At 39.9% G+C, this 25,584-nt stretch overlaps 1 protein-coding gene across 2 annotated transcripts in view; it reads left to right on the top strand.

Moving 5' to 3' along the window:
• The first annotated feature begins 650 nt into the window (after window positions 1-650).
• Window positions 651-25,584, top strand: part of LOC133446132 (ras-related protein M-Ras) — a 45,538-nt gene continuing 20,604 nt past the window's right edge. The window contains exon 1 of one of the 2 annotated variants that reach the window (XM_061723964.1): window positions 651-800. The gene's annotated coding sequence lies outside the window, so the exon portion shown is untranslated. Of the gene's footprint in view, window positions 801-1,125; window positions 1,183-25,584 lie in introns of those variants that run through there. The other variant, XM_061723965.1, reaches the window with a different exon arrangement.

The raw sequence follows: 25,584 nt of genomic DNA, 5'->3' as shown, positions 1-25,584 counted from the left end.
TCTAGAAATAAGAAAGAAAAAGAGAAAAAAAAGGTGAAGTCTACATGTTTCCTTCATCCTTGAATAATCAAATCAAATCACCAATTAAATGAATACCCAAATCAACATACGGTAGTAAGCATCACCACTCATTACTTTGTATAGAGAAATCATCCTTCTTTTCAATATTTTTTTAAATAAGGTTAAGGTTCTACTTGATTTCAAATCCCTCTTCAACTTATTCCATGCATACAACGCTTTAGGTTTAAAAGTAAATCAGAAAATAGCATACATTTACAGCACACTGAAGAGCATAATGCTACTTTTCATAGCTTCAACTTTTCACCAAATGAATTCATTTAATTCCCCCTAAATCAGGGTGATATTTTGACAGGAATGTCCCTTTAAAGAGGTCCCTACAAGGGAACAGTCCATTACTCTAAAGAGGGGAACTCTTCCATTTCTTCTTTAGGTTTAAAGAGAAAATAAGACAAAAAAATACGGTTTGAATGATCACAATTCATTCATTTCACATTTATCAAAAAATGCCTATTCGACATCACACTGAAAACTAAAGTGAGAACCTATAATGTTGTAACAAAACTTTTATTCCCCCCCCTTTTGGAGCTCTTCTATTTATAGCATCAGCTGTTGCAATACAAAGATCAGCTACTCTCGGTATTGTTTCGCAGATGTGGGCAGCACACTCCCCTCTGTGGCTGAATAAGGGCGGTGGTGGCCGAGAAACACACTGATGAGGACAAATATGTCGCGGTGAAGACGTTTTTATTTGACATTGGCTGGGGGAGAAGCTCGTAACGGTGAGTAGCTTTTCTGCTGTTATTTCACAGCAGCAGCGCCGATAAAACCGACCCTTAACGTGAAAACTGTCCACACATTTCTTCGATCAATGACAGCGCTCTGAACAGTTGGGAACAGTGGGATTTGACTATTTTAATTAAACAGTATGACGGTTTTGCAGGAATTGCCCTTTCTGTCGGTAATTTAAAGAGAAAGATGAAGCAACCCAGGTCCGTGACTCCGGAGCGGCTGCAGCGTTTACTGCTCTCTCGCTCTCAAGCCTGATTTATGGTTCCGCGTTAAATCGACGCAGAGCTTATGCTGCGTTCCATTTATCTCGGAAGTCGGAACTTGGAACTGGGAATGGCGTCACAGCCGAGTTATCAGCGTTCCAGTTACAAAGTAGGTAAACAAGTTTGTAGTTCACATATACCACATGAAAAATGTAAATTACACTATAGCAGCGTATATATGCCGAACAATACTTGTATACGACTGATTTAGTGTGACCAAAACTAGAATGAAGTGCTACGAATTTTTACAGAGCTCTCTTCTACTGTTTACAACCGGGGCAGCCATCTTGGAATGGTAACTCGGGGGTGGTGAAGACTCTCCCACTTTCCCAGTGGGAAATCCCACTTCGAGGGGCGTTCCAGTTGAAAAATCCGACTGGGAACTAGGAACTCCCCAAATGGAACGCGGCATTAGCCTAGGCTCTGCGTTGGTGTAACGCGGAACCATAAATCAGCCTTTGCGTCGCCGCGTACCCTACGCCGTAGGCTCTGCGTCGGTGTAACGCGGAACCATAAATCAACCTTCACTCACACACGGAGGGGCCTCGGCTCTGCGGGCCAGACATTTTCCGTGGGGGACGAAATAAAAGAAAACAACGTTTAGTCTTCGCGTGTATTTCACGGGACGCGTGTGTTTTGGTCTGCTTTCGTACCGGAGCCCACACGGAGCAGCGAGATTCTTCGTGGATCAAATCACTCTGAGATCATGCAGAAGCACCAGTCACAAGCAACACACAATCACTATTAATAGAAGCATGAAGTCATCACACCATTTGGCTGTTTGGAGACAGAACCCTCTTATTCTGCCATCATAACTTCACAGAAATGCCCCAACACTGTCGCTGCTGCTGGTTATTATAATAATGAAGATCAGATTAGGATGGTCTACTATCGCCAATGATGTCCAAGCGGCCGCTTTTGGGTACAGGATAATTCCTATGAGCTTTAGAGACTTCAATACATTGTGATTATAAGTTTGAAGAAACACTGTTCATTGTCACACCCGGATTAAGTCAGTGTGGCCCCCCTTCTCCCACATTTTACGGTAAAAAAAGGGAAATTTACTATGGTTATAAAGAGCATAGATTTACATGAACGTATTGCTGAAGTACATGCTCAACACTCATACTACAAATAAATGTAAAACAAGCAACAGACTAAGAGTAACACCACAGATAGACATGAGTCTACAAACATCATACTACACTGATGCTCCAATCAGAATGCAACTCACAGGCCAGTGTAACACTATGTTAACTATCATCATTTCCATCATAATGATGGAAATGATAAATGGAAATGATAAATGAAATGGCCTGTCTGAGGACTACATGCAAAACTATTACAGTATATCACTAAACAATCAAACAGGCCTACTGAATGAGCTGATGTGAAGGTAGGGAACAGCACATTTATAAAATAACAATGTGTGTGCTGTTAGATTTAAGTTTAAATTGTTAAGGCACTCACTCAAACGCAATTCTTTTATTATTATTATTATTATCATCATGTATGTTTATTATATCATTGGTTACTGCTGTACCTGTTTGCTTCTCTTCCAGCAAATATATAGAAAAAATAACCAAATATGACATATATGGTCCAGTTAGTCATTAGATTTGGTGCCCCCTCATTGGCTGGTGCCCCTGGGCGCTCGGCCGGTTCAGTATATGGATAATCCAGCCTAGTTCATTGTTATTGGCCAGTTAAACTAGTCTCTGGCTACTGTAGTTGTAAATATTCACATGTGTGGGTGGTTATTTAGCTCAACTTAAAAAAAAACCCAAATATGCCTTTTCTGACTTCAGACCATTCCACAATGATTTGTAGTATCAAAAAGTCCAATTTAATTTTGTCTAGTTCCATTTTAGATGGTTCATAAGTAGAAAAATGATCAAGAAACATGTTAAAGAGGTTTCATAAACAAAGTTTTAGACTATTTAAAAAAAAATCTCAAACTGTCATGACATCCATAGAACCCTGAGTTCAACTATTGGACTCTGTGCACAGAAGAACCCTGAGGGTTGGACCCCACATGAGCTCTGCCAATTAAATCAAAGCTTAACAACCCCATAAAGAAAGTGAAATGTTTTTTTCCTTTTTCTTCTTTTGGCTAAGGGTAATTTCATTTCCCAAAAGCAGAGATTTGTATTTCTAGTAAGAAATAAAATAACATACAAGGCAAGAAGCATTCAACTGCAGCTACAGAATATGAATTCATCAACTATTACTTTAGTCAGTATGAGGTTGAGATTTTCTGTTACCTGCCAAATCTCTTCAGCAAACGTTCTCCACCTTGTTTAAGTTTTTCTCTTTTCTCTTTTTTTTTTTTTTTTTTGCATATTTGTCACATTTGCACCTGTTGGCGTAATGGAAAATAAGCAAAAGTGGCTTGTGAATCAGACAGATAATTTCCAATCAGTCACACTATAAGTAGGTAAATTATCTAGAACTTGGCTAACATTCAGAAAAGTCTTGGAGCAGTTGTCAGAGGTTCTGAAGGCTTTTGGGATCAGGTATGGGGTCCAAAATGTACAAAACTAACAGACTTTGTCATTGATACAGCAGTTCTACAGATGATACTGTTTTGTCGCTGATTTGAGCATTTGAGGGAGATGTGCTGAAAAAACTGTGTGCTTGGGAGTCCTGTCATATTCTACATTTGATTGATTCAGAAAAGTGGAAACAGCAGAGGGGGAATATCAGGGGTGCGGGCTGCGGGTTCGGGAATCCAATCATAAAGGCACCATAAAATTAGAGAAAAGAAGCTGCCAATCCAAAGGCGTTTGTAGATTGTATCCTGCTAATATCACTGGATGATGAACGCGTGCGTTGGCAATGTAAACAGAAGGCGTGCTGTCTGTCACCTCGCGCCTGAAGTGGAGTGGAGGCGAGTCGGGAGGCGTTATATGCGAAACAAAGTGTAACCTGTGTGGGCGTGTAGAATGACGTATTGTGCCTACATCAGCAAGATTTATCACCATCAGACAGGTGTCATTTTCAAAAGGATGAACATCTGGATGAGTGTTTTTTGGTCCCAGTTTGTCATTTTTGTGTCCACTTGTTGAAACGATGAACCATCTTTTGTGGTTCTGGACATACGCCGGTATGTGGCGTCCTAGGTTCTGAGGCCGATCAGCTAGCGAATCTCTTTGTCTCCCCAGTTACTAATCATTTGCCAATGTAAAAGGGGTTCAAAACTACCTTTTTCCTCTTTTTTGGTCACCAGCTATATTAAACTAGTTAACTGCAGTACTTCCTCAGAGTAAATATACTTTAAAATAAAATAATATGGGATTAAAGTGCATTTCAATAACCCTTTTTTTTTTTTTGGGATAATATTCAGAAAACCAGCTGTAAATAATTTCAATAATGCCGCAATGTGAGTGGTAATCACAGGATATACAATATCAAGTAAGGCAAATAAATCCTAATACACAATGTCCCTCTATAACTGAACTGTAATCATTTTTCATGAGTAAATAAATGAGAAATATGACTGTAGCAAAATCATTGAATTTGCTTCAGCAGTTGGAAAAACTGAGTTTATTTGAATGAATTCCCCAACCATATAGTTTGTTCTTTAAGAGCAACATGCACGTTATGAGTGCACACAGGGAAATAAGATGAGAGCAGCAGATGAATGAAAAGTGGAGTTGCTGTCTGAAAGGAATGGAGCATTTTTGGTGCACTGCATTTGTTGGCAAAATTTTAGATGGAAATCCAGCTTTGAATCCTAAAACAAAACTACTGATGATGATGATGATGATGATGATGATAAACACAGTAAAAAACAATTGTCTGGTTTGGCACCAAACAGTATGCAGTGGGAAGAGAAAAGTATGTGAATCCCTTGGAATTAAGTGAATTTCTGTATTAATTTGCAAGAAAATGTGTTCTGATCCTTATCTGAGTTGCAATCATAGACAAACATAATAGGCAGGGCTGCACGTAATTATTTTGGTCTGGTGCTCAGAGGAGCCCCTGGATATGTGACTTGGGGCTCCAAAAACGCGGTGACCCGTCTCGCCGGATCGATAAAAGAGGGATGCAGGAATAAGTTATAGGCAAAACGATATTTATTCACGTATAAAGATGAATTAACAAATTATGGTGCGTGTTAGTCTGTAGAGTCTGTATAAAAGTTAGTTTTTATCGGCCAGATTGGGATGCTCATGGCATATTTTGCACATAGAAATAAAGGACCCCCCGATTTCAGCAGCGCAGGAGCCAAAAAAAGCCCCAAAACTTCTAAACTGCGTAAAAATGTGTTTATTTTATATGAAAAAACGTGTTCTTTAATAGAATTGAACTTGCATGACTGTACAGACAGCCAACCATATAGCAGCTGAAATAGCCTCCTATGCTCTGTATGTCCACATCAGCCAAGGTGTAGAATATTGCTTCAGGTGAAGAATATGGTGTAAAAGTTAACTTATTTCAATAATTCAACTAGAATATGGTGTAAAAGTTAATCTATTTCAATAATTCAACTTAAAGGAGCTGTATGTAAGAGCAATAATAAAACGAATCATAAAATGACCCCGATATGTCAACAGACATTTAAAAATTATGTTAATTTCAAATACTTATGTCACTGACAACAGCACTCAAGCCAGGATATTCCAGTTTAAAAAGAGGAGTTGCAGCCCTCAACTGATGTTTATGTTGTCATTTTTTGTTTTGGCCTGAAGCTCCACCCTCCACCTATCTCCCAATCACCAAGTCAGTATTGTTTCGGCATCCGGGTTGCCAGCTCGTCTCTAATTATCGCAGCCATGGCAGCCTACGTTCCTGCTGCATTCTCCAGCCTACCTGGCAACCTCTGGTCGGGGGGAGGAGGGGGAGGGTACACGCCGCTCAACAATATTTTGAAAGTGACTGCAGTACCAGTTTTGGCCATTTCTTACAGACGGCTCCTTTTAAAAGGTGAAACTAATATATTACCTAGTCTTATTACATGCAAAGCAAGATATATTGAACCTTTATTTGTTATAATTTTGATGATGGAATTGTTTATTGATTTCATAAAATATAAAATTTATTTTTTATTTGGGGTTTTCATAAACTGTGAGCCATAATCGGAGAGCAGCGCCTTGCTGCGCGCGTCGCCGTGTAACATCATGCAGCCACTTCTCGGCGAACACACGTTTTCTGTTTCTATCCACGGTTAGTGGTTCAGTTTGGCGTCTCTTTGTAGTTGGTGGCGGTGGAACGCCAAAATAATTACTTAATGCCGCTTGCTTCTTGGACATTTTGACGAGACGTGTCGGGGTTTGTTCAGTAAAGCTGATCCTTACCTCTTCCACCGCCGCAACGAGCATGGAGGGGGAGTAAGGACGCGCTGTGATTGGCCAGTACCAACTTTGAGTGGCAGTTCTGGGGAAAAGCTCTCCCAATAGATTTTTTTTAATATTAGTATTCTGGTCTGGCCACAACCAATAAGATGAGCCCCAGCTGTTGGTACGCAAAAGCGCTTCGGAGCACAAGATTGACAGCGCACTGTGGATTTTGACGGCGCATGCCCACTTATGTGCAGCCCTGATAATACTTCTAGTTTATGAAACGTGAACAGAACTAATTTGAGCATAAAGTTTTCACAGAACAATAGGGCTGCAGCTATTGAATATTTTGGTAATCAATTATTCTGTTGAATATATCATCGATTGAGTAATCAGATAAAACTTACTTTCGCTTAATTAAAGCCCAATTATAAATGTACAATAGAAAACAAGACAGATCACTTCATAAAAACAACCAATTTGTTTTCTCTATAAGGGAAAGGAGTACAGTGTTTGTGGGACAACAAACTTTGAGTGAAGGAAATTTGAATTTAAAACCATCTTGTTAAAATTGTTAATAATACCCCTCCCGGCAGTCATAATGTATATTGATGTGACACATGGTAATGTTATAAGCTTAACCTCAAAGGTTTTGACTTTTTTTTTTTTTAAATGCGCACATTTGCTCACAGATTTTATAAAGATTTCATGAATGATATCCAGTGTGCAAACAATTATAAGACATATTTACAATTTCTTGAGTTTAATAAAGTTGGCTGTTAAACATTCACAGCTTGATGGAAAAAGTAACTGAACCCATGAAATTAATAGCTGGTTGAAACTCATTTAGCAAAAATGTCTTCAAGCCAGTGCTTTCAGTACCATTCCTCTGACACATTGGTAGGATGTTTGGCTTGAACAGCTCTCCTGAGATCATCCCACAGCATCCCTATGGAATTAAGGTCTTAGCTCTGAATGGGCCACTCCAGAAGGTTTTTCTTCTTCTGAAGCCATTCTCCGGTAGTTTAACTTAAATGCCTAGAATCATTGACCTGCGACAACACCCAGCTACTTAAGTTCACCTCAGAGCCATCGTGTCATTGTCCTGTATAGGATATTTTGGTTTACTTTGTAATTGGTTTTCCCCTCAATGATGGCAACTGCTGCAGACCCAGGGAGCAAAATGATCCTAAATCATGGTGCTCCCTCTGCCGCACTACCCTGTTGAATGTCAAGTATTCCTTCAAAACAAAAAATGTTCCATCACCTCACAAAATATTTGAAGATTCAAGATTCTTTATTGTCATTGTTCATATTTCGTATACATCGAAATTACAGGTGCTTCATTGCAGGTGCTGGTCCCTATTTAAAGTGCAGAGTAAGATAAGTAAAAATAAATACATATGTAAAGAGAAAAACCCAGTTCCACAGTAGCTTTGCACAATGCTATGGCACTCTGGAAAACATCCGGTGTGCAGGAATGGATCCTTTTCTTTCGTGAATCTTTTCTTTACTCTTTCTAGAGTAGCAGCTTTCCCCACACTGTTCCCACTGGACTTCCTGCTTAATCAATGTATGTAGTAGACTCATGAACGGATGTTTGGCAGTTCTAGTGACGTCTTCAAGCCTTAAGCTGTTGCACGTGTTACAATGTCAGTTTTCTCTGGTGTGGTGAAGCTCACCCACAATATCATAAGTCTCACTATACCAATTTTATTTGCTAGTTACTATTGTAAGTCTACTTTAAGTGTATATGCCCGAATAATATCATGTTTATATTGGCTGTCAATAACTGAATGTTCTTTGGGATTTATGGAAATTCAGGTTATTGCATATATTCACATATACTGAGTATGGACAGAAAAACACTGGCCTTGCAGTGTTTTTTTTTTTAGGCTTGGCTGAGCGTCATGGTAACAAATTATTGTTAATGCTGACAATGTACCTGTTCTTTGGTCAGCATCATGTACTGTAGCTGCAATATTTCTAGTGATGTGTAATAGTGATGTGTAATTTTCCCTAACTGTGTTTGTCAAATGTTCCTTGCTTAATTTATTGCAAATATGCAGTCTGCATGTCACTCATTACTAGTCATCTCAAAAATTGTCGGTCATAACAGGGTTTCCTATTGCACAGGCAGAAAAAAAGTTGAAGCAGTGTGTCTGACATTGCACATTCCTCATCTTACTAAACATGAAGAAAAAATCTCTTTTGTGGGTGTGTGCAGATAAATAAAATATACAGCTGTCTCAAATATGAAGAACACCCTCTTAAAATATTTAACTAAAATATCAGGGCATAATACAAAAGTCAGCTTGACTTCAGATTAGGTAGAAACGGTCTCAAACAGCAACACATGACATATTACACTGTCTCATTGTTTATTAAACAAAACAGAAACTAAGCCAAAATACAGAGGTGGGTGGAATTGCTAAGTATAACCTTACTGCTTCTAATTCAACCCTTAACAGGGCAAATGGCTGTATTTGGTAACCTCAGTAGAACTACATACTATGATTATTGCAAAAAAAAAAGTTACACAAGTAAAAAGGGTCCCTTTTTAAAAAAAAAAAAAAAAAAAAAAACTATTTTATTGACTGTTAAGGGGTTAAGAGGGTATATTGATGATGGGATGCACTTTGCTATTTGCTTGTCAAATTGAACATATATATATATATATATATATATATATATATATATATATAAGTAGAAGTTTTGAAAGTTTGCTGGTCAGGAGGATTCAGATATGTGTTAATGCTAAGGGAAAATTTTATTCACAGAAAGACAAAATTCATAACAGTTGCCAATTTTCCCAGAAGTTGATGTTAAAACAAGTTCTAACACTGTAATACTTAAATAAATTGCAACAAAAACAAAGACCCAGGAGCCACACACAAGACTTGACAGGCCTTGGTTAGCATGTTATAGGTTACAGTTCAAATTAGCACAGTTACAGGATTGAACAACTATAGAAAATGCCAGGGGAAAATCTTTATGATCATGTATGAATTGCAAATTTACATCTGCACCAAGTACAAGACCTCTAGAATAATAATCTTTAGATACACTTGACCAAAGAGGAGATGTTTGGCCATAATGCATAACCCAAAAACCCTGCACAGAATAGAGGCACAAGCGCCTCAAACCAAATCTCTATCTACAACAGCTTGGGCTGAAACAGAAAAGGATGAAGCTGAAATGACGAGACCTGAACTTGACTGAAATTCTGTGGTGGGTCTCCGAAGGAGCTGTGTTTTAACAAACACCTGTATACATCAATAAAATAATGTTGTCAAGATGACTAGGCTAGAATTCCCTATTCAGTTTTTGCTGCTGAAGGTGGTTCTACAAGGTGCTGAATCATAGGCTGTATGTAGTTTGTCACTCAGTACTTCTGCATTTTGACTTGGTTGTTGCTGTTAAAACATTTCGGTGTAATAAATGGTGGCATTGTACAGTTTACGTTTGTATTTATATAAATCAAATAAAGACTTGATGACCAGGGAGTACTTTCATCTTCACATGGCTGTATATTATTATAGATTGGCCAAAATGAAAGGGACATAATATCTCTTCTTTGTTTTGGCCTGCATGCTTTTCACCTTAATAAATTTGCTGTAAGAAGTCTTTAACATGCGAGAATAATGAAGAGCGTTTGTGTTCTAGTATTAGAATGTCATAGCTGTGTTGGTGTAATAAATGAAAGCTTAAGAAGTTGTAATCATAACTTGGATCGTCAACATAATTGGCGCTTGAGAAGTAAATGGCTACAACAATGAGTTCATATAAGCACAATAAATAAAACCTATGAATTTTTTTTTTTTTTTTTTCAACACAAGCCTAATTTGGGATGTTTCTGCCCAATGTATTTACATAAATAACAAACAAAATGGGGCCCAGAACTGAGCCCTGAGGCACAACGGTAGAAATATTTAAGTGTGGATGAGCTGCTTTCAAAACAAACACATTTATTTGACAAATAATTTTCAAATTAACCAACGGCCTGTCCAAATAAACCTAATTGTCGCTTCAGAATAGTATGATCGACTGTCGAACGCCTTAAAAAGGTCAATGAAGAGAGCTGAACAAAATTTTTTATGATCCAGGCATTCTATCGTATGTAACGTATGCATACATATTTACAATAGGGTTGCATTTGTGTGCTGTACCATGAAGGTAGTGTTGTACCTTGCTACATGTGCTCCAGACAGTGCTTAGAGCAACATAAACAATGGACTTAGCCACTCTGCTAGACAAATTGCCTAATCAATCAATTTCAAAAAGTTTTGACGTCACTCTTACGTCTTCTTTAAAGCCAAAACTTTTCATATCAGATATTTGTAATGCTGTTATCTATTATTAAAATAATGAATGAATTACATTTTTAATGTGCGCGGTATCGTATCATTACCACATCTCTTTGGATATTTGTTTATTTTCATATACATGTATAATATAAATTGTTGCAATGACATTGTGTTAAAAAAAATAATAGAATCCCACTTGAAAATTAGTTAATCAAAGCAGTAAGTACTCAGTTATTTTACTCAGTGTTATCAATGTGATGCAGGGAGGTTCAGCTTTGACATACTGTAACATGGTTGACATTCTTCTTCAGCCTCTAAAAGGGGAAAAAATATCTAGTTAAAGAAATGGATCAGTTCAGGATGTGTGAGCTGCAAACTGCAGTACTCTGCTTTAGGGCTGGTCGCAGTAACAGAATACCGCCACACTGCAGTCACAGGACACATACTGCGGTTATGACCCCTGTCTTCAAGCTACGATAATAAGGCAGATAAATCAATCAGGCACGTCTGAATGCCTAAACAGGAGGACCTCTTTAAGTTGAACTTAATGTTTGGCTGCATATTATTTGGCTTTTACATTTTTAGAGTCCAGGGTAGGGCCGGGCGATATGACCTCAAATCAGTGGTCAGGGCAGTTTTACCGATAAATATAAGAGAGCTCAGCGCACAGTAGCGTGTCGTGACTCGTATGTAAGACGGGCTGTTGGAGTTACTGTGCTGTGAAGTTAATTTCTCAGCGTGAAAAATGCCATATGTGGCGTGAGAGTGTGTGAACTTGTTGAAATGCACGAGTCTCACACTAGACAGCCCTGTTATGTCAGCATTATGTTATGCCATTTTCTTGGGTTTCCCTTCTCGTTCAGACTGGATGGGTGAAGTCACGTGATTATACACACACACACACACACACACACACACACACACACACTGTTCACCGTCTAAGGGGGCGAATATACCTGGTCCAGGTCAGAGCACCAGCTGACCACAAGTGTGTGGTTTTGAGCTGAATTAGAGGGACAATCCCATGTAACAAGTCGTCAAACGGAACGGAGAACATGCGGAAATATCGCCACTGTTTCTCATCATCAATTGCCAGTCTCCCGATGGCTTTGGTTGAAGAGCCTGACAAATCATCCCCGATCTCGCAGTTTTCTTTACCGAGATCACAAGCAAAGTGATTCATTGATCTTAGGGCTGAAACGATTCCTCGAATAATTCAATTACAAAAAATGATCTAGGAATTTTCTCTGCCTCGAGGAATCGTTTAATTTATTTATTTTTTTTTTCGTTTAATTTCCCCAGCTCAAAGCCTCGTATTACGCCCGGACCACATTTAATGCGACACAACGCGCTGACGCTGCGCCATACATCCATGCGTTGCGCACGTTAAAGGGGGAAGAAAGAGGCGGCGGATATGTTTGGTTTTAGTAACATCATGCTCAGGCAGTCTGCAATGGCCCAGACGGGAGACTAATGTAGTTCAGTGCTTAACTTTTATTTTTAATCCACGCTATATTCTTCTGGTCCGTTCTCCTATATGTTCCCCCTCTAAAGCCAAAATTATTGTTCCGCGTTAAATCGACGCAGAGCCTACGGTGCTCTCCGGCGAGGGCGGAGAGCGGTGGTCCGGCTGGCGGTGCTGCGCTGCCGTGCAGGCTCTCCACAGCTACGCTGTAGGGTATGCAGCGACGCGCACCATTCTGCGTTGTTGTAACGCGGAACCATAAATCAGCCTTTACCCGGTATATAAACCTCTGTTCCCGCTACAGTTTTAACTAAAAGAAAAGGCAGAAAATGTCAGAAAAATAAAAACGTAATGAAGCTAACTGGGTAGTTTTCATTTAATTTTATCTCTGTAGTCATTCATGGATAAAACAAGCAGCACTGGTGTCTAATGTGCTCCAATACAGCAGGTCTCATAATTTTATTTTGAACACTGCCAAAACTCTAACTTAAAACTTAACTACAACTTAAAATTTGCTTGACACAAATGAAAGTTCAATTGAAACACGTGGGAAAACACCTAACATTTTAAGTTATGTCTGATATCAGGTGTAATGGCATTTTTAGGTTAGAAATAAGAACATTTCTTGGTAAGATCCTTAGTTTTTTGAGTGAAGGCAGTGAATTTGGTCAACTTGTGTAAGTTCAGGGTTTTTTAATGCACAGCCATGAACCTACTGTATTATATAATTTAGTCTTGATGTCAATTAACATCTAACATCTTATGTATATTTATAATTGCTCTTTAATTAAACAAATATATGTTTTATCCGATTAATCGATGGAATTTTCAGTAGAATACTCGATTACTAAAATATTCGATAGCTGCAGCCCTAATTGATCTCCTTTTCATGCTTCATTGCATTCATTGCATGCATACATGCCAACTCGGGCTGCAACTACTATTCTCATAGTCGATTGGTCATCAACAATTTAAATGTGTTTTGTAAGATATATACTGACAAATAAAGTATTATTGTTGTTATTATTATAATATTTTTTTTTTTAATTTTTTTTTAATTTTATTATCATTAGTATTGGTATTATCTACTAGGGGTGTAACGGTACACTCATTCCTACCGTTTAGGTACAGGGCCGTCGGTACAGTGCAGATGTGTACCTATCCGAGTACGGTACAACATTTAACAGTAGCTAGTTAACAGGATTTTTTGCGCGCAGAGCATACTTCTAACAGAGTTCCCACATGGATTGTTTTTCCTGGTGCTGTACTGTATTGTGCACATGCGACTCTCAGCAAAGATAGGAAGGGAGGGAGGGCGATGCCTCGCTTTGAATGCATCTTTTTTACTAACAATAGTAGACAAATTCGATGACGTTCTTATCGATTTTTTTTGGCAAAGTTGACTAACCGTTGCATCTCTATTGCCAACATCCAGAGAAAAGCTGAAGTCTGTCACTAGACCTTTGCACCTTACCCATCCTAAAATTGCTTTTAAGGATTTATCAGCTTGGTTAGGTTGCCATCCTATTTGACTGCTACAGGATAAAGTTGATATAATTAAGGATTTAACTAATATAGGGTTGTGCGCGGATTGAAACCTCTCTCTCACTCATCTTCTTCCGCTTGTCCGTTCCCGGGTCGCGGGGGCAGCAGCCTCAGCAGGGATGCCCAGACTTCTTTCCCCCCAGACACTTCCTCCAGTTCTTCCGGGGGGAGTCCGAGGCGTTCCCAGCCCAGCCGAGAGACATAGTCTCTCCAGCGTGTCCTGGGTCTTCCCCGGGTCTCCCGGGTCTCCTCCCGGTGGGACATGCCCGGAACACCTCCCTAGGGAGGAGGGACATGCCTGGAACACCTCCTAGGGAGGCGTCCGGGAGGCATCCGGTACAGATGCCCAAGCCACCTCAGCTGACTCCTCTCAATGTGAAGGAGCAGCGGCTCGACTCCGAGCTCCTCCCGGGTGACCAAACTCCTCACCCTATCTCTAAGGGAGCGTCCAGCCACCCTGCAGCCATCCTGAGGAAACTCATCTCGGCCGCTTGTATCCGCGATCTTGTCCTTTCGGTCACTACCTAAAGTTCATGACCATAGGTGAGGGTAGGTGCGTAGATTGACCGGTAAATCGAGAGCTTCGCCTTTCGACTCAGCTCCCTCTTCACCACGACGGTCCGGTACATCGACCGCATAACTGCGGACGCTGCACCGATCCATCAGTCAATCTCACGCTCCATCTTTCCCTTACGCATGAACAAGACCCCGAGATACTTGAACTCCTCCACCTGAGGCAGGACTTCTCCACCCACCCGGAGAAGGCATGCCACCCTTTTCCGATGGAGAACCATGGCCTCGGTTTTGGAGGTGCTGATTCTCATCCCTGCCGCGTCGCACTCGGCCGCAAACCTCCCCAGCACATGCTGAAGGTCCCGGTCTGAAGAAGCCAACAGGACAACATCATCAGCAAAAAGCAGAGATGACATCCTGAGGTTCCCAAACCGGATCCCCTCCGGCCACTGATTGAAACCTTATCTATAGATTTCTTTTTTTTTTTTAAATACTGTTAAACAAAGAGAGAGTCTTAAATGTTGTTAAATGGCTCTCTCCAATAATAGCAATTTATTTGCAAATAACAATCACGTCAATAGCCACACAGACTGTTCTAAGTTTGTCATTGTTTTGAGAAAATTTGTGCAGCGCAGTCACACGACAAATACGTCCGAGTATTTTAAAAAGTTGAGTCCAGCCACCGACAATACCGAAGAGGCAGCAGAAAGAATGGAGAGTGTGGAGTTAGAAGAGCCACCGGCTTCGTTTAAATCAGGGGTTCTTAACCTTTCTGACCTTGGGGCCCAATTTTTTCAGTACAGAGTGGCCCGGGGCCCATTAAATATAAACACTGTATAGCAGGGGTATTCAACTTTAAGAGGTCCATTTAGAGAAAATTTACTCAAGCGAAGGTCCAGAACATCATAATATATATATATATATATATATATATATATATATATATATATATATATATATATATATATATATGTGTGTGTGTGTGTATATATATTCAAGTAGCCTCATAGTTGTATCAACATCTGCATCTGACTTTTATATTAAAAAAAGTACATATTTGCCAATTAACATGTTTAACTTGAATTAAACATATTTTTTTCTCTTAAAAATAAAGTAGATTTTATTTTATTTTTCAAATGCTATCTTATTTTATTTCTCTACCAGCAGTTTGAATTTCCCCTTTTCTTTGTTAATTGTCTCAACACATTTTTATACTAAATTAATATAAACACATCTTAACAATTTAAGGTTCAGGTTCAGGTTCTCAATATGCATGTGGAGGTGCTCATGTCATTGATGAGCCTGAAACGATATTTAGTTTTAATTATGTTCACTGTGGAGAAAGCTGCTTCACAGCTGTATCTGGACCCAAACATGGGTGTTTTAAGATGCTCAGCTTATTTTTCTGTGACTTCAGTTCAGACTTGAGTGGATATGTTTGATGAAAAACTTTGTGTTTTGTTTCAGTGGCGTTTCACTTTCGCACTTTGAACGCCACGGTCTCTGAACGTATGAGACACTGGTTTTGTCCCAGTGGGAAGACTGAACAGGATGAATTTGTCCATTCCGGGTTGCATATTTAAAAATACAGCGAGGACAAAACTTAGTTTGATTTTACTTTAAGTTATTTACATTAATAAGTTGTCAGGACTCAGTGTGTCGGGTTCATCCGAGCCTGATCAGCTGAGACGGGCACAGCCCGCACCGCAGCTCTCTGGTCGCGCTGCAGCAGTTACTTTCTGATGCTTTTGAGAAAGCCCGAACAGTCCAGTCCAGCAGACACGACAGCCCACGCATCTACATCTACCATCCTTCAGCAGTAACGACGGAGCCCACCGCCCGAGCGGCAGCCTCAGCCGACCTCCCCGGCCGCGGGCACGCGCCGGGATAAATGAGCACGCCGCGCTCGCTCGCTCTGGGCGCAGACCCAATTAATCGATCCCTAATCCTGGCGGATCTAAACCTACTCTGTGCAAAATGAAGGATTTTCTCTGTAAAGACACACCATTTCTCTTACTATTACACGTACAGCTAGCTGAGTGTCTTCTTCTCCTCATTTGGTTAGGAGTTGCTATGCAGTCCCGCGGCCCTCGCGGCCCACATGTACAAAACTGAATTTCTTTTTGCGGCCCACTAGATGGCGCTCGCGGCCCAAGTGTGGGCCGCGGCCCTATGGTTAAGAATCACTGGTTTAAATCATGCGTATAGGAGCACTTCGGTTTCCCATTGCAATATAAAGGCTATGGCACGCTTGGTGGACCGGACAAAGACCGTCTATCGCAGTTGGTTCACTGAGGTGCTACTGGCAATACGTCAAACATGCTAACGCACATAAGACGGCATCACCCCGAAATGCCAATCACTGGCACGAGGTGCAACAACTTATCCCCAACATTTGTTTCATGTTGTTCTAATTATTTTTTTTACTTTTTATAACAGAATATAGTTTTTAATTTAGCATTCTGTTCTTACTTTTTGTTGCTTCTTTCCCATTGTACTGAACCTCTATGATAACTGGAAATACGAAAACCTTGATCGTTTAGCAAGTTTTCAAACAATTAGAAAAATATATTTCATTAATTAAACTTGGATCCTGTATGTCTGTGTTTTCTAATTATGTTAATGGAGAAGCCTTTTAAATATCTCACATGAAAAAAATTGGAAGCAATGGAAGCAGTCTAAAAAATCTTAAGATCTCCCCTGCATATCAACACTGCTGCGCAAGCTGGGGTGTGTTCTTCCTTATTCTGTTCTGTGAGTTCGTGTTGCATTTTTGTTCCCACGTGACTAGGGAAATCCTTTTTGTAATTTCCCAAGACATCAAGTCACCACATCTATGACTATCTATGTTGACGCAGTGCTCTTGGCCATCTTCTTCTCTCTTTGGAGAAGTTACTGTATTTCATGTTTTCTTTTTTCATTCTTTTTTTTTTTTTACTACTGGATTTACAACAAAAGTGAAACTGAAAAGCTAAGCCTCTTTCCTAACATCGTTTTGACCTGTCTTTGTAGCACGGGTATGGACTGTAATAGCATTTTAATGCCACTTTTAGAGGAATGTAAACACCCAAACCACTAGCCTTTTTTTATTAATTTTTTCCCATCATGTTGCACAGTTTGTGCCATGGTGGTGTTTTTGAGAACTGTTCACCACACCATATACACTCAGAGGGAAATCCTGACACACCCTGCAGGGTTGTGACTTAGTTTTAGTAAGGCCACCGAATGAGTGACAAGTGTTTAAAAAACTACAACTGTCACAGGAACAGGGAGCTTGATTCCCTTGTGTTTCTAAGGCATTTTTTCCCTCCCTTGTCCTTCAGTCCTTAAGAAGTTTTGTCTTTAACTTGATGTGGTAGCCCAGATCCCTAGTTGTTGACATTTTAAAACTTGGCTAGCCATTTGAGGAGATAAAGAAGCTTTTAAATGACTATTTTAAAGAAATGTGGCTCCAAAATTCCTTTGTTCAGTCTGGTAACCTTGCTGGCTGCTGCAAACCGACTGAAATGCTGGTTGCCTTTTGGAAAGGAAGGAAACATCTTCCTTCCCTCCATTGTGCTGAGCAAGAAAGGATGGACTTAAGCCAGCTGACAGCTGTTTCCTGGTGGATGACGGAGGAATGGGTGCGTGGGTGGGGGGCTGTGAGAGCAGTGTGGTTGTGGTGTAGCTACTGGTAACTTTCATCATGAGGTTTCACAGTGAAAGGGATATATATTGATTTCATGATATTCTAAAGGAAATGGAATTCATTGTTTAACCAATTTACTATAAAGATTATAGATTTCATAATATACTTAGTGTTGTTGTACACCGTTCTTCCACTGACTGGCTGATATTGAACCAGAAATCATATCTCAGCATTGATTTATTGACTGGTATACTTTTTAAAAGAATAATACTTGGGGTCAACAGTTCAGAGCAATGGAGAGTGTGGAAAAGAGGTCAAGAAACGTGTGCAGGCGGGATGGAGCGGGTGGAGAAAAGTGTCAGGTGTGATGTGTGATTAAAAATGTTTCAGCTAAAATGAAAGGAAAGGTGTACAAAACTGTGGTGAGACCAGCGATGTTGTTTGGTCTAGAGTAGGGGTGTAACAATATATCGTGCCACGAAATTTCGCGATACAAAAACGTCACGATACGTGTCGTGGAGGTGACAAACTGTATCGCGTTATTGGGTTATTAATATTAATCTATTATGTTGACTAGTAACGCGCATCCGACCACGACCACGCCTCGACCCGCGGACCAAAATCTTACTCCGCTCAGAAGAAACTAGTACCGTTTAGCAGTCCCGATCACGGGACTCTTGTAATTTTACTTATGTAATGCTGGTGTAGAGTTAAGCCTTATCTTATTAAATTAAACCTTTTTTCGGGTCGTGAGTAGGATAAACACGGGGCAACTTCTGCTGAGTTCGAGTGTACTTTAATGTCCCTCAACAGTGTAGGATTTTAGAACATCAACAACAGCACCTAGTGCTGTACTGTGGCGTATCACTCCGCCCAATCTAAAACATACTAAGCACTACAGATAAACTGACTAGTGTAACTATAGTCCCTGATTTACAGAATATAAAGAATATATTTATAAAATAATGAACCCTGAATTACCAAAATAACCTTAACAAAAATAAATCTCCTCTTACACTTATAAGGTGAGCATGAATCAATCTTTTTTATGATGTAAAATTGTATGTATTTATTTACTTTTATTTATTTATTTATTTAATTTTAGTTGTTAAATTTCTGAAAAAGAAAAAAGTCAAGTCATACATGAGAAACTATTCAGTTTGTGGCAAAATATTTTTACTTGTATGAAACTGAAGATGCATAATGCAAACTTTTAGTTCAGTTTGTGAAAAATGGTTGGCCTGGCTTTCTCTTTAAAACTTAAACAGTTATAAAGCATTACAAACTGTAACAATAGGGCAAATGCACAGCATTGTTTTGTATTTAGTGTCTTTCAAATAAAAGACAATTTTTTTTCCAGTCATATGTTCCTCATTCAAGGTTGTTAAAAAAATACTTCTATAATATCGTATCGTTATCGTGACCTCAATATCGCGTATCGTACCGTATCGTGAGATTAGTGTATCGTTACACCCCTAGTCTAGAGACAGTGTCACTAAGGAAAAGACAGAAGGCAGAGCTGGAGGCAGCAGAGATGAAGATGCTGAGGTTCTCTATGGGAGTGACCAGACTGGATAGGATCAGGAATGAGAACATCAGAGGGAAAGCACATGTTAGAGGCTTTGAAGATAAAGTCAGGGAGGCCAGACTGAGATGGTTAGGTCATGTCCAGAGGAGAGATAGTGAATATATTGGTAGAAGGATGCTGAGTTTTGAACTGTCAGGCAGGAGGCCCAGAGGAACCAAAGAGGAGGTTTATAGATGTAGTGAAAGAGGACATGAAGGTAGTTGGGGTAAGACGAGAGGATGCAGAAGACAGGCTCAGATGGGGGCAACTGATTCGCTGTGGCGATCCCTGAAGGGAAAAGCCGAAGGGGGAAGAAGAAGAATGAACGATTCATCAAAGGGTCCCATTCTTGAGCTGCTCGCTGAAGTCCATTGGCCATTCTCAGCATTGTTGCTAAGCGACCAACGTTATTGACACAGGAAGTGAAGAAGCGGGGAGACTATTTAGCCAATCAGAATGCAGAACACGATGCACAATGCAAATCCGTGAAGAAGCAAGACCGTGAAAGGTGAACCACGTTATAGGGATTACTGTGTGTCTTTCTGCAGTAGTTGCAGTTTCAATCATTAACTGTGGATTTTAGTGGTTTCACAGCCTTTATCAATAAAGTCATGTGGACTATTGTTGTGCTTAATAAAAATGTTTAATTAGGCCATAGCCCATAGTTGCAGGAGTTTGCTTTGATTGCATGTGCTCAGAGATTCTATGTATTAAATGTCATTTGTGTCCAACCTGTATACACTTAAACTCTATATACTTGTTCTTGTAAGATATTGATGCTGCAAAATTATTGTTGATTGAAAAACTTGGTTGTAACAGCAGTTTCACTGCAGAATGAACAACCTGGATCGCTCATGACCTATAATGCATAAAATCAAAAGTAGGGGTGTCAAATTAGTGCGTTAATTGCGATTAATTACAGGCATATTTAGCGCGTTATGTTTTTTATCGCTTAATCTCTAACTTTCCTTTTTCTGTTTGCTAGTTGCCTTTATTATGAAATCTGTGTTTGTGCTTGAGTTGTTAGGGGTGGAAAACAATGGCCAGTCCCACCTTGAAGTGGACATTGATTGGCTGTCCCTGTGTGTGGGCTTGTTTAGCTACGCTGGTAGACTCCCATTGTAGCCTGAGAGGCATGGGGGGGCGGTGAGTAGCGGAGAAGAAAAGTGAAAATGGAGGAGCATGTGAAAGTTATCGGTCCAGTGAGGGGAATTTACATTTGTAAAACGCCCCGACGGCACCATTGATAAAGGTAGAGTGATATGTGTTCTTTGTGGAAAGGACTTTGCTCACCACCGAAGCAGCTCAAGTTTAGCCACATAAACCCAAACACCCGGTCGCAAGCGCAACCACAGCTAACATTAGCAGCAAGGATGTTGCCACAGCAACGCTCTTCCCCAAACTAAACCAGAGGAGAGCAGCCCGCACATGTGCACGTCTGCGACAGAGAGGCTGGAGAATGTTCTTGCCAAGTGGATGTAAATGCCGAAGACTGCATCTGTTCAAGTCTGTTAAAAAAATTAATAGATGACTTTATAAAGCCACTTTTTTGTTGTTGTATATCAATCTTTTGATCTGCTACAATAATGTAATGAATTTAAAGGAAAACACCTCAAGTTGAGGGCTTTTCTCAGCAATTTTTAGGTGAGATTAAAAAAGCGGTTAATTAGATTAATTAAGATTTGTAATTAATTAACAATTTTTTTTTAATCGCTTGATGGCACTAATCAAAATACTCTGAATGTGCAGAAATCTGTGTGCAGAGAATAAGAATAAAAATTGATGTTGTCTATCCATGATGATCTGACCCTCAGGGAGAACTACATTAAAAGCAGATGTGGTTATTTAATGGAAACGCCTGCATGCGCTCAGGAAACTTCCTGAAAACCAGACCACAGTTGGTTGTACCATCCACAAATGCAGGTTAAAGCCCAACAATTCAAAGCAGAAGCCATATGCCTTGATGTATGTATCTTTTCTTGGCAAGAAGCTCATTTAAAATGGATCGAAGCAAAGTGTAAGACTACCCAGTGGCAATGTTCCCTCTAAGCTGCGCGCGTGCGCAATCGCGCACTGCCCGCATATTCTCAGCGCACAAGAAAGTCTATCCAGCGCAGTGCTTTAAGTGGGCCGGTACGCGCCGGTACGGAGTACCCCCACTTCTCAATATTAGCCTCTGGCGTACTGGGACTTCTCATGAGCTCAGTTCTCTGTTCTCTCCTTGCGATTTGGCTACAGTGGCGTCGGAACGCGACTGCCCCTCGTGAGACGTTCACTCGCAAAGCCTGATTTATGGTTCCGCGCTAAATCGACGCAAGGCCTACGCCGTAGGGTACGCGGCAACGCGCAACGTACATGCGCGTCGCCGCGTACCTTAAGGCGTAGGCTCTGCGTTGGTGTAACGCGGAACCATAAATCAGTTTACGGAGGTCCCGCGAGTCGAGAGGAGGAGAAGTATTCAAGGATTTGGGGAATACAAGGAGCTGTGGGGATCCCGGACACGAGAAAGTCTGAAGCCTCTGCTAAAAGCTATCCATACCATTGCTGTGTCTACCAGCAGTACTGGAGTTAATGGGGGATGAGGGGAGATGGCACCCCCCCCTGAAATAAAAACGGTTTAAGTCATCCCCCCTGAAATAAAAACGGTTTAAATCATCCCCCCTGAAATAAAAACGGTCCAAATCATCCCCCCCTGAAATAAAAACGGTCCAAATCATCCCCCCCTGAAATAAAAACGGTCCAAATCATCCCCCCTGAAATAAAAACGGTCCAAATCATCCCCCTGTAAAACTGTCATGCCTCCTTTCCATCCCTTATGTCATTTCATCAATGAATGTGGTTTTACTGCTATTTCAACATTTAGAGTCATCACCAGAAAAATAACACCAGAAAAATAACACCAGAAAAATAACTTATTTGACAATTTTCACCTGTTTCAAGTAAATTTTCACTTGAAATAAGTAGAAAAATCTGCCAGTGGGACAAGATTTATCTTCTCATTACAAGCAAAAATATTGTTCCACTAGCAGATTTTTCTACTTATTTCAAGTGAAAATTGACTTGAAACAGGTGAAAATGGTCAATTAAAACAAAATTTTGTCAACATTTCAACTTTTTTCATAAAATTTTTGACTTTTTTTTCCTCAAAATCTCAACTTTTCTCTGGACATTTTGACTTTTTTTCTCTAAATTTTGACTTTTTTCTCAAAACTTTTTTTCTCGACATTTCGATTTTTTTTCTCAAAATTTTGAGAAAAAAGTCGAAATTTTCACCTGTTTCAAGTAGATTTTCACTTAAAATAAGTAGAAAAATCTGCCAGTGGAACAAGACTTTTTTGCTTGTAATGAGAAGATAAATCTTGTCCCAATGGCAGATTTTTCTACTTATTTCAAGTGAAAATTTACTTGAAACAGGTGAAAATTGTTGTTTTTTCCAGTGACTAGTCTTGTTTTAAGTGTAATGAGATACTTAAAAATAAAGCGTGCATATGTGATGTTGCTCACAGTCGTCCTCAGTTTGCTCAGGGAGCTTGTGTGTGTGCCCAGATACATGAAAAATTAGAGGGAACATTGCCCAGTGGTCAGATTTTTTTGGGGATTTTTTAAATTCTTTTTGGAAAGTGTGAAAACCACATCGTCCAGACTGAAGAGATGAGGGCTCATCTAGCTTGGCAGCGCTCAGTTCAAGTCTGCATTTCTGGATATGGGGGTGCATTATTACCTATGGAATGAGCAGCTTACATATATGACTCAATATCAATTTTATATATCGATTTAAAATGTTCGAATCTTGCACTTTACATTTTGTTCTAGATTTTATTTACAGTTTATAGTGTCCCAACTTTGTGGAATTGGTGATGTATTTTATCAGCTACAAAACGGTAAACAAACATGCATTGACAAAAGACTGCCTTTAAAAAGGTTCTCTATCTTCAGTCTACCACAAAACCAGACTTTAATATGGAACCAACAATGCAACAGTCATTATCTTATTATTGTGCATGTAGTCAAATCACACAATGACATGAAACGATGTATACATATATTATTTAAACTCATGGTCTGTCCTCAACACACTAATTTAAGGGTTGCTTTTCACACTTCTATTCAATTATATTACTTTATTTATCCCCAAAGGGAAATTCATTCTTGTGCTGGTCATTATTTAAGTATTTTTAAAGATTCATTGTTAAGGATTCATTGTTAAGGTTTATTGCTGTGGGCAGGAAAGATCTGGGGAGTGGTAGTCTTGTTGAAGATGGTCTGTTGCTGTATACATGTAACTGTGTTGTGAAGTGGATGCTCAGGGCTGTCCATGATATTCTTCAGTTTATGAAGTATTCCCCTTTAGCTCTAGAGGCTTCAGAACAGAGCCAGCCTTCTTTATCAGTTTGTTCAGTTTCTTTAAGTCACTGGCTCTGATGCTGCTCCCCCAACAGATGACTGCAGATAAGATTGCACTCTCCACAACAGACTTATAGAATATGTACCACATCTTGCTGCAAACGCTTAAGGAGTAGGACCTAAGCTTCCCAAAGAAGTAAAGTCTGTGTTGTCCTTTCTTATGATTGGCATCAGTGTTGTATCTCCAGTCCAGTCTGCTGTCCCGCTGAACACTGGGGTATTCACACTCTTCCACCTCCATTTCTTCTCCCATGATGTAAAAATAATTTTACTTAATCCTGGTTCTCCTAAAATCCACAGTCATCTCCTTTGTCTTGTTCACCTTCCATATTAGATGATAGCTCCCACACCCACAAAACGGTCCAGCAGTTCTCTGCACTGAGTCTCTTGTCCATCACTGATACACCCCACAACTACATAATCATCTGAGTATTTCTGCAGATGACAGGACTCTGACCCGTACTGGAGGTCTGAGGTGTTTTTTTAAAGAGCAGTGTAAAGGGGTAAGGTTAGAGTACAGTCCATTGTGGTGCTCCTGTGCTGAACACCTGGTCAGACACACAACCATTCATTCTCACAAACTGTGTTCTGTTTGTCAGGTAGTCAGTAACCCAGGTGATTGTGGAGGCATCCACCTGTGATTTCTGATATCTTTTATGAAGAAATGTGGGTTGGATGGTGGAAGGGGAAGGGGGCCCTGCATATCCTGATGTGGTAGGAAAAAACACTGAAGCTGCAGCAGCAAGATCCATGACTGAGGTGGAAGATCAGACAGTTGAGGTGTGGCAGGGAAGCTGTGGGTCAAGGGAGGATGGGAGGTCTGTTTGGCTGGAGGTGGTCTTATTTCTGAAATAAACCTGTTGGAACAATTGTTCAGTTCATTGCCTCTGTCAAGACTTCCATCTGGTCCTCCTTCTGTTTGAAGCCTGTGATCTTCTTTATCCCAGACCACTTCTCTCACGTTGCTCTGCTAGAGCTTGTTCTCCAGCTCCTCCTGTACACCTCCGTGTTCTCTCTAATCTTGACCTGAATAAGTCTCTTAAGTTTCCCTCACTCAAGGGTCTCTTTTTCTTGTTTATGGAGCTCTTCCAGGTCACTGGTGATACAGTGTTTATTATTTGGAAATAGGGCTGTTCAATTTTGCCCAAAAATAAAATCTCGATTTTTTTTTTTTTTTTTCTCTCAAAATCCGATTTTCGATTACGATTATTTTGTGAATTGACAAAAGGCGAAGAAATGATTTCAAATATGCTGTTTTTTTTATTGAACATTTGCCCCATTGGGCTTTAAGTGCAAACTTTGCTCTTATTAAACCAAAAATGAATGAATAAAGTGCAAATCTCTGTAAAATAAGTTTAAAAAATATAATAAAATATAAAGTTTTATCTCTGAAAACAAAATCAGCAAATCAGCACTTGCAAACATACAGTAAGTTATATTTCCAATTAAATAAAACAAGACATTTTCTAATTAAACTAAACTGGGTCTTTGCATGCTAAATAATAATGCAACCCATGAAGTAGGTAGAGGTGTGTAATGTCAGTCATTACATTTGCTATTCACATTTGCAAGTTTTTTGCAAGGAACACGAGCCGGTCTACCGCATCTGGCTTGAGGGATGTCCGGTGGCATGTTACAACGCCCCCTCCTACACTAAAGAGCCTCTCCGATGGGGCACTTGTCGCAGGTATTGAGAGGTATTTCCATCAATCATTAATATGGTATCAATCATTAATATGTGTGCAGACAAGGTAAAAAAAAAAAAAAGTGAAAAAAATCGATTTTACGAGTTTCACGTTT

Source organism: Cololabis saira, chromosome 6 (assembly GCF_033807715.1).
Source record: "Cololabis saira isolate AMF1-May2022 chromosome 6, fColSai1.1, whole genome shotgun sequence".
NCBI lineage: Eukaryota > Metazoa > Chordata > Actinopteri > Beloniformes > Belonidae > Cololabis > Cololabis saira.
This window is presented reverse-complemented; position numbering and strand designations above follow the sequence as displayed.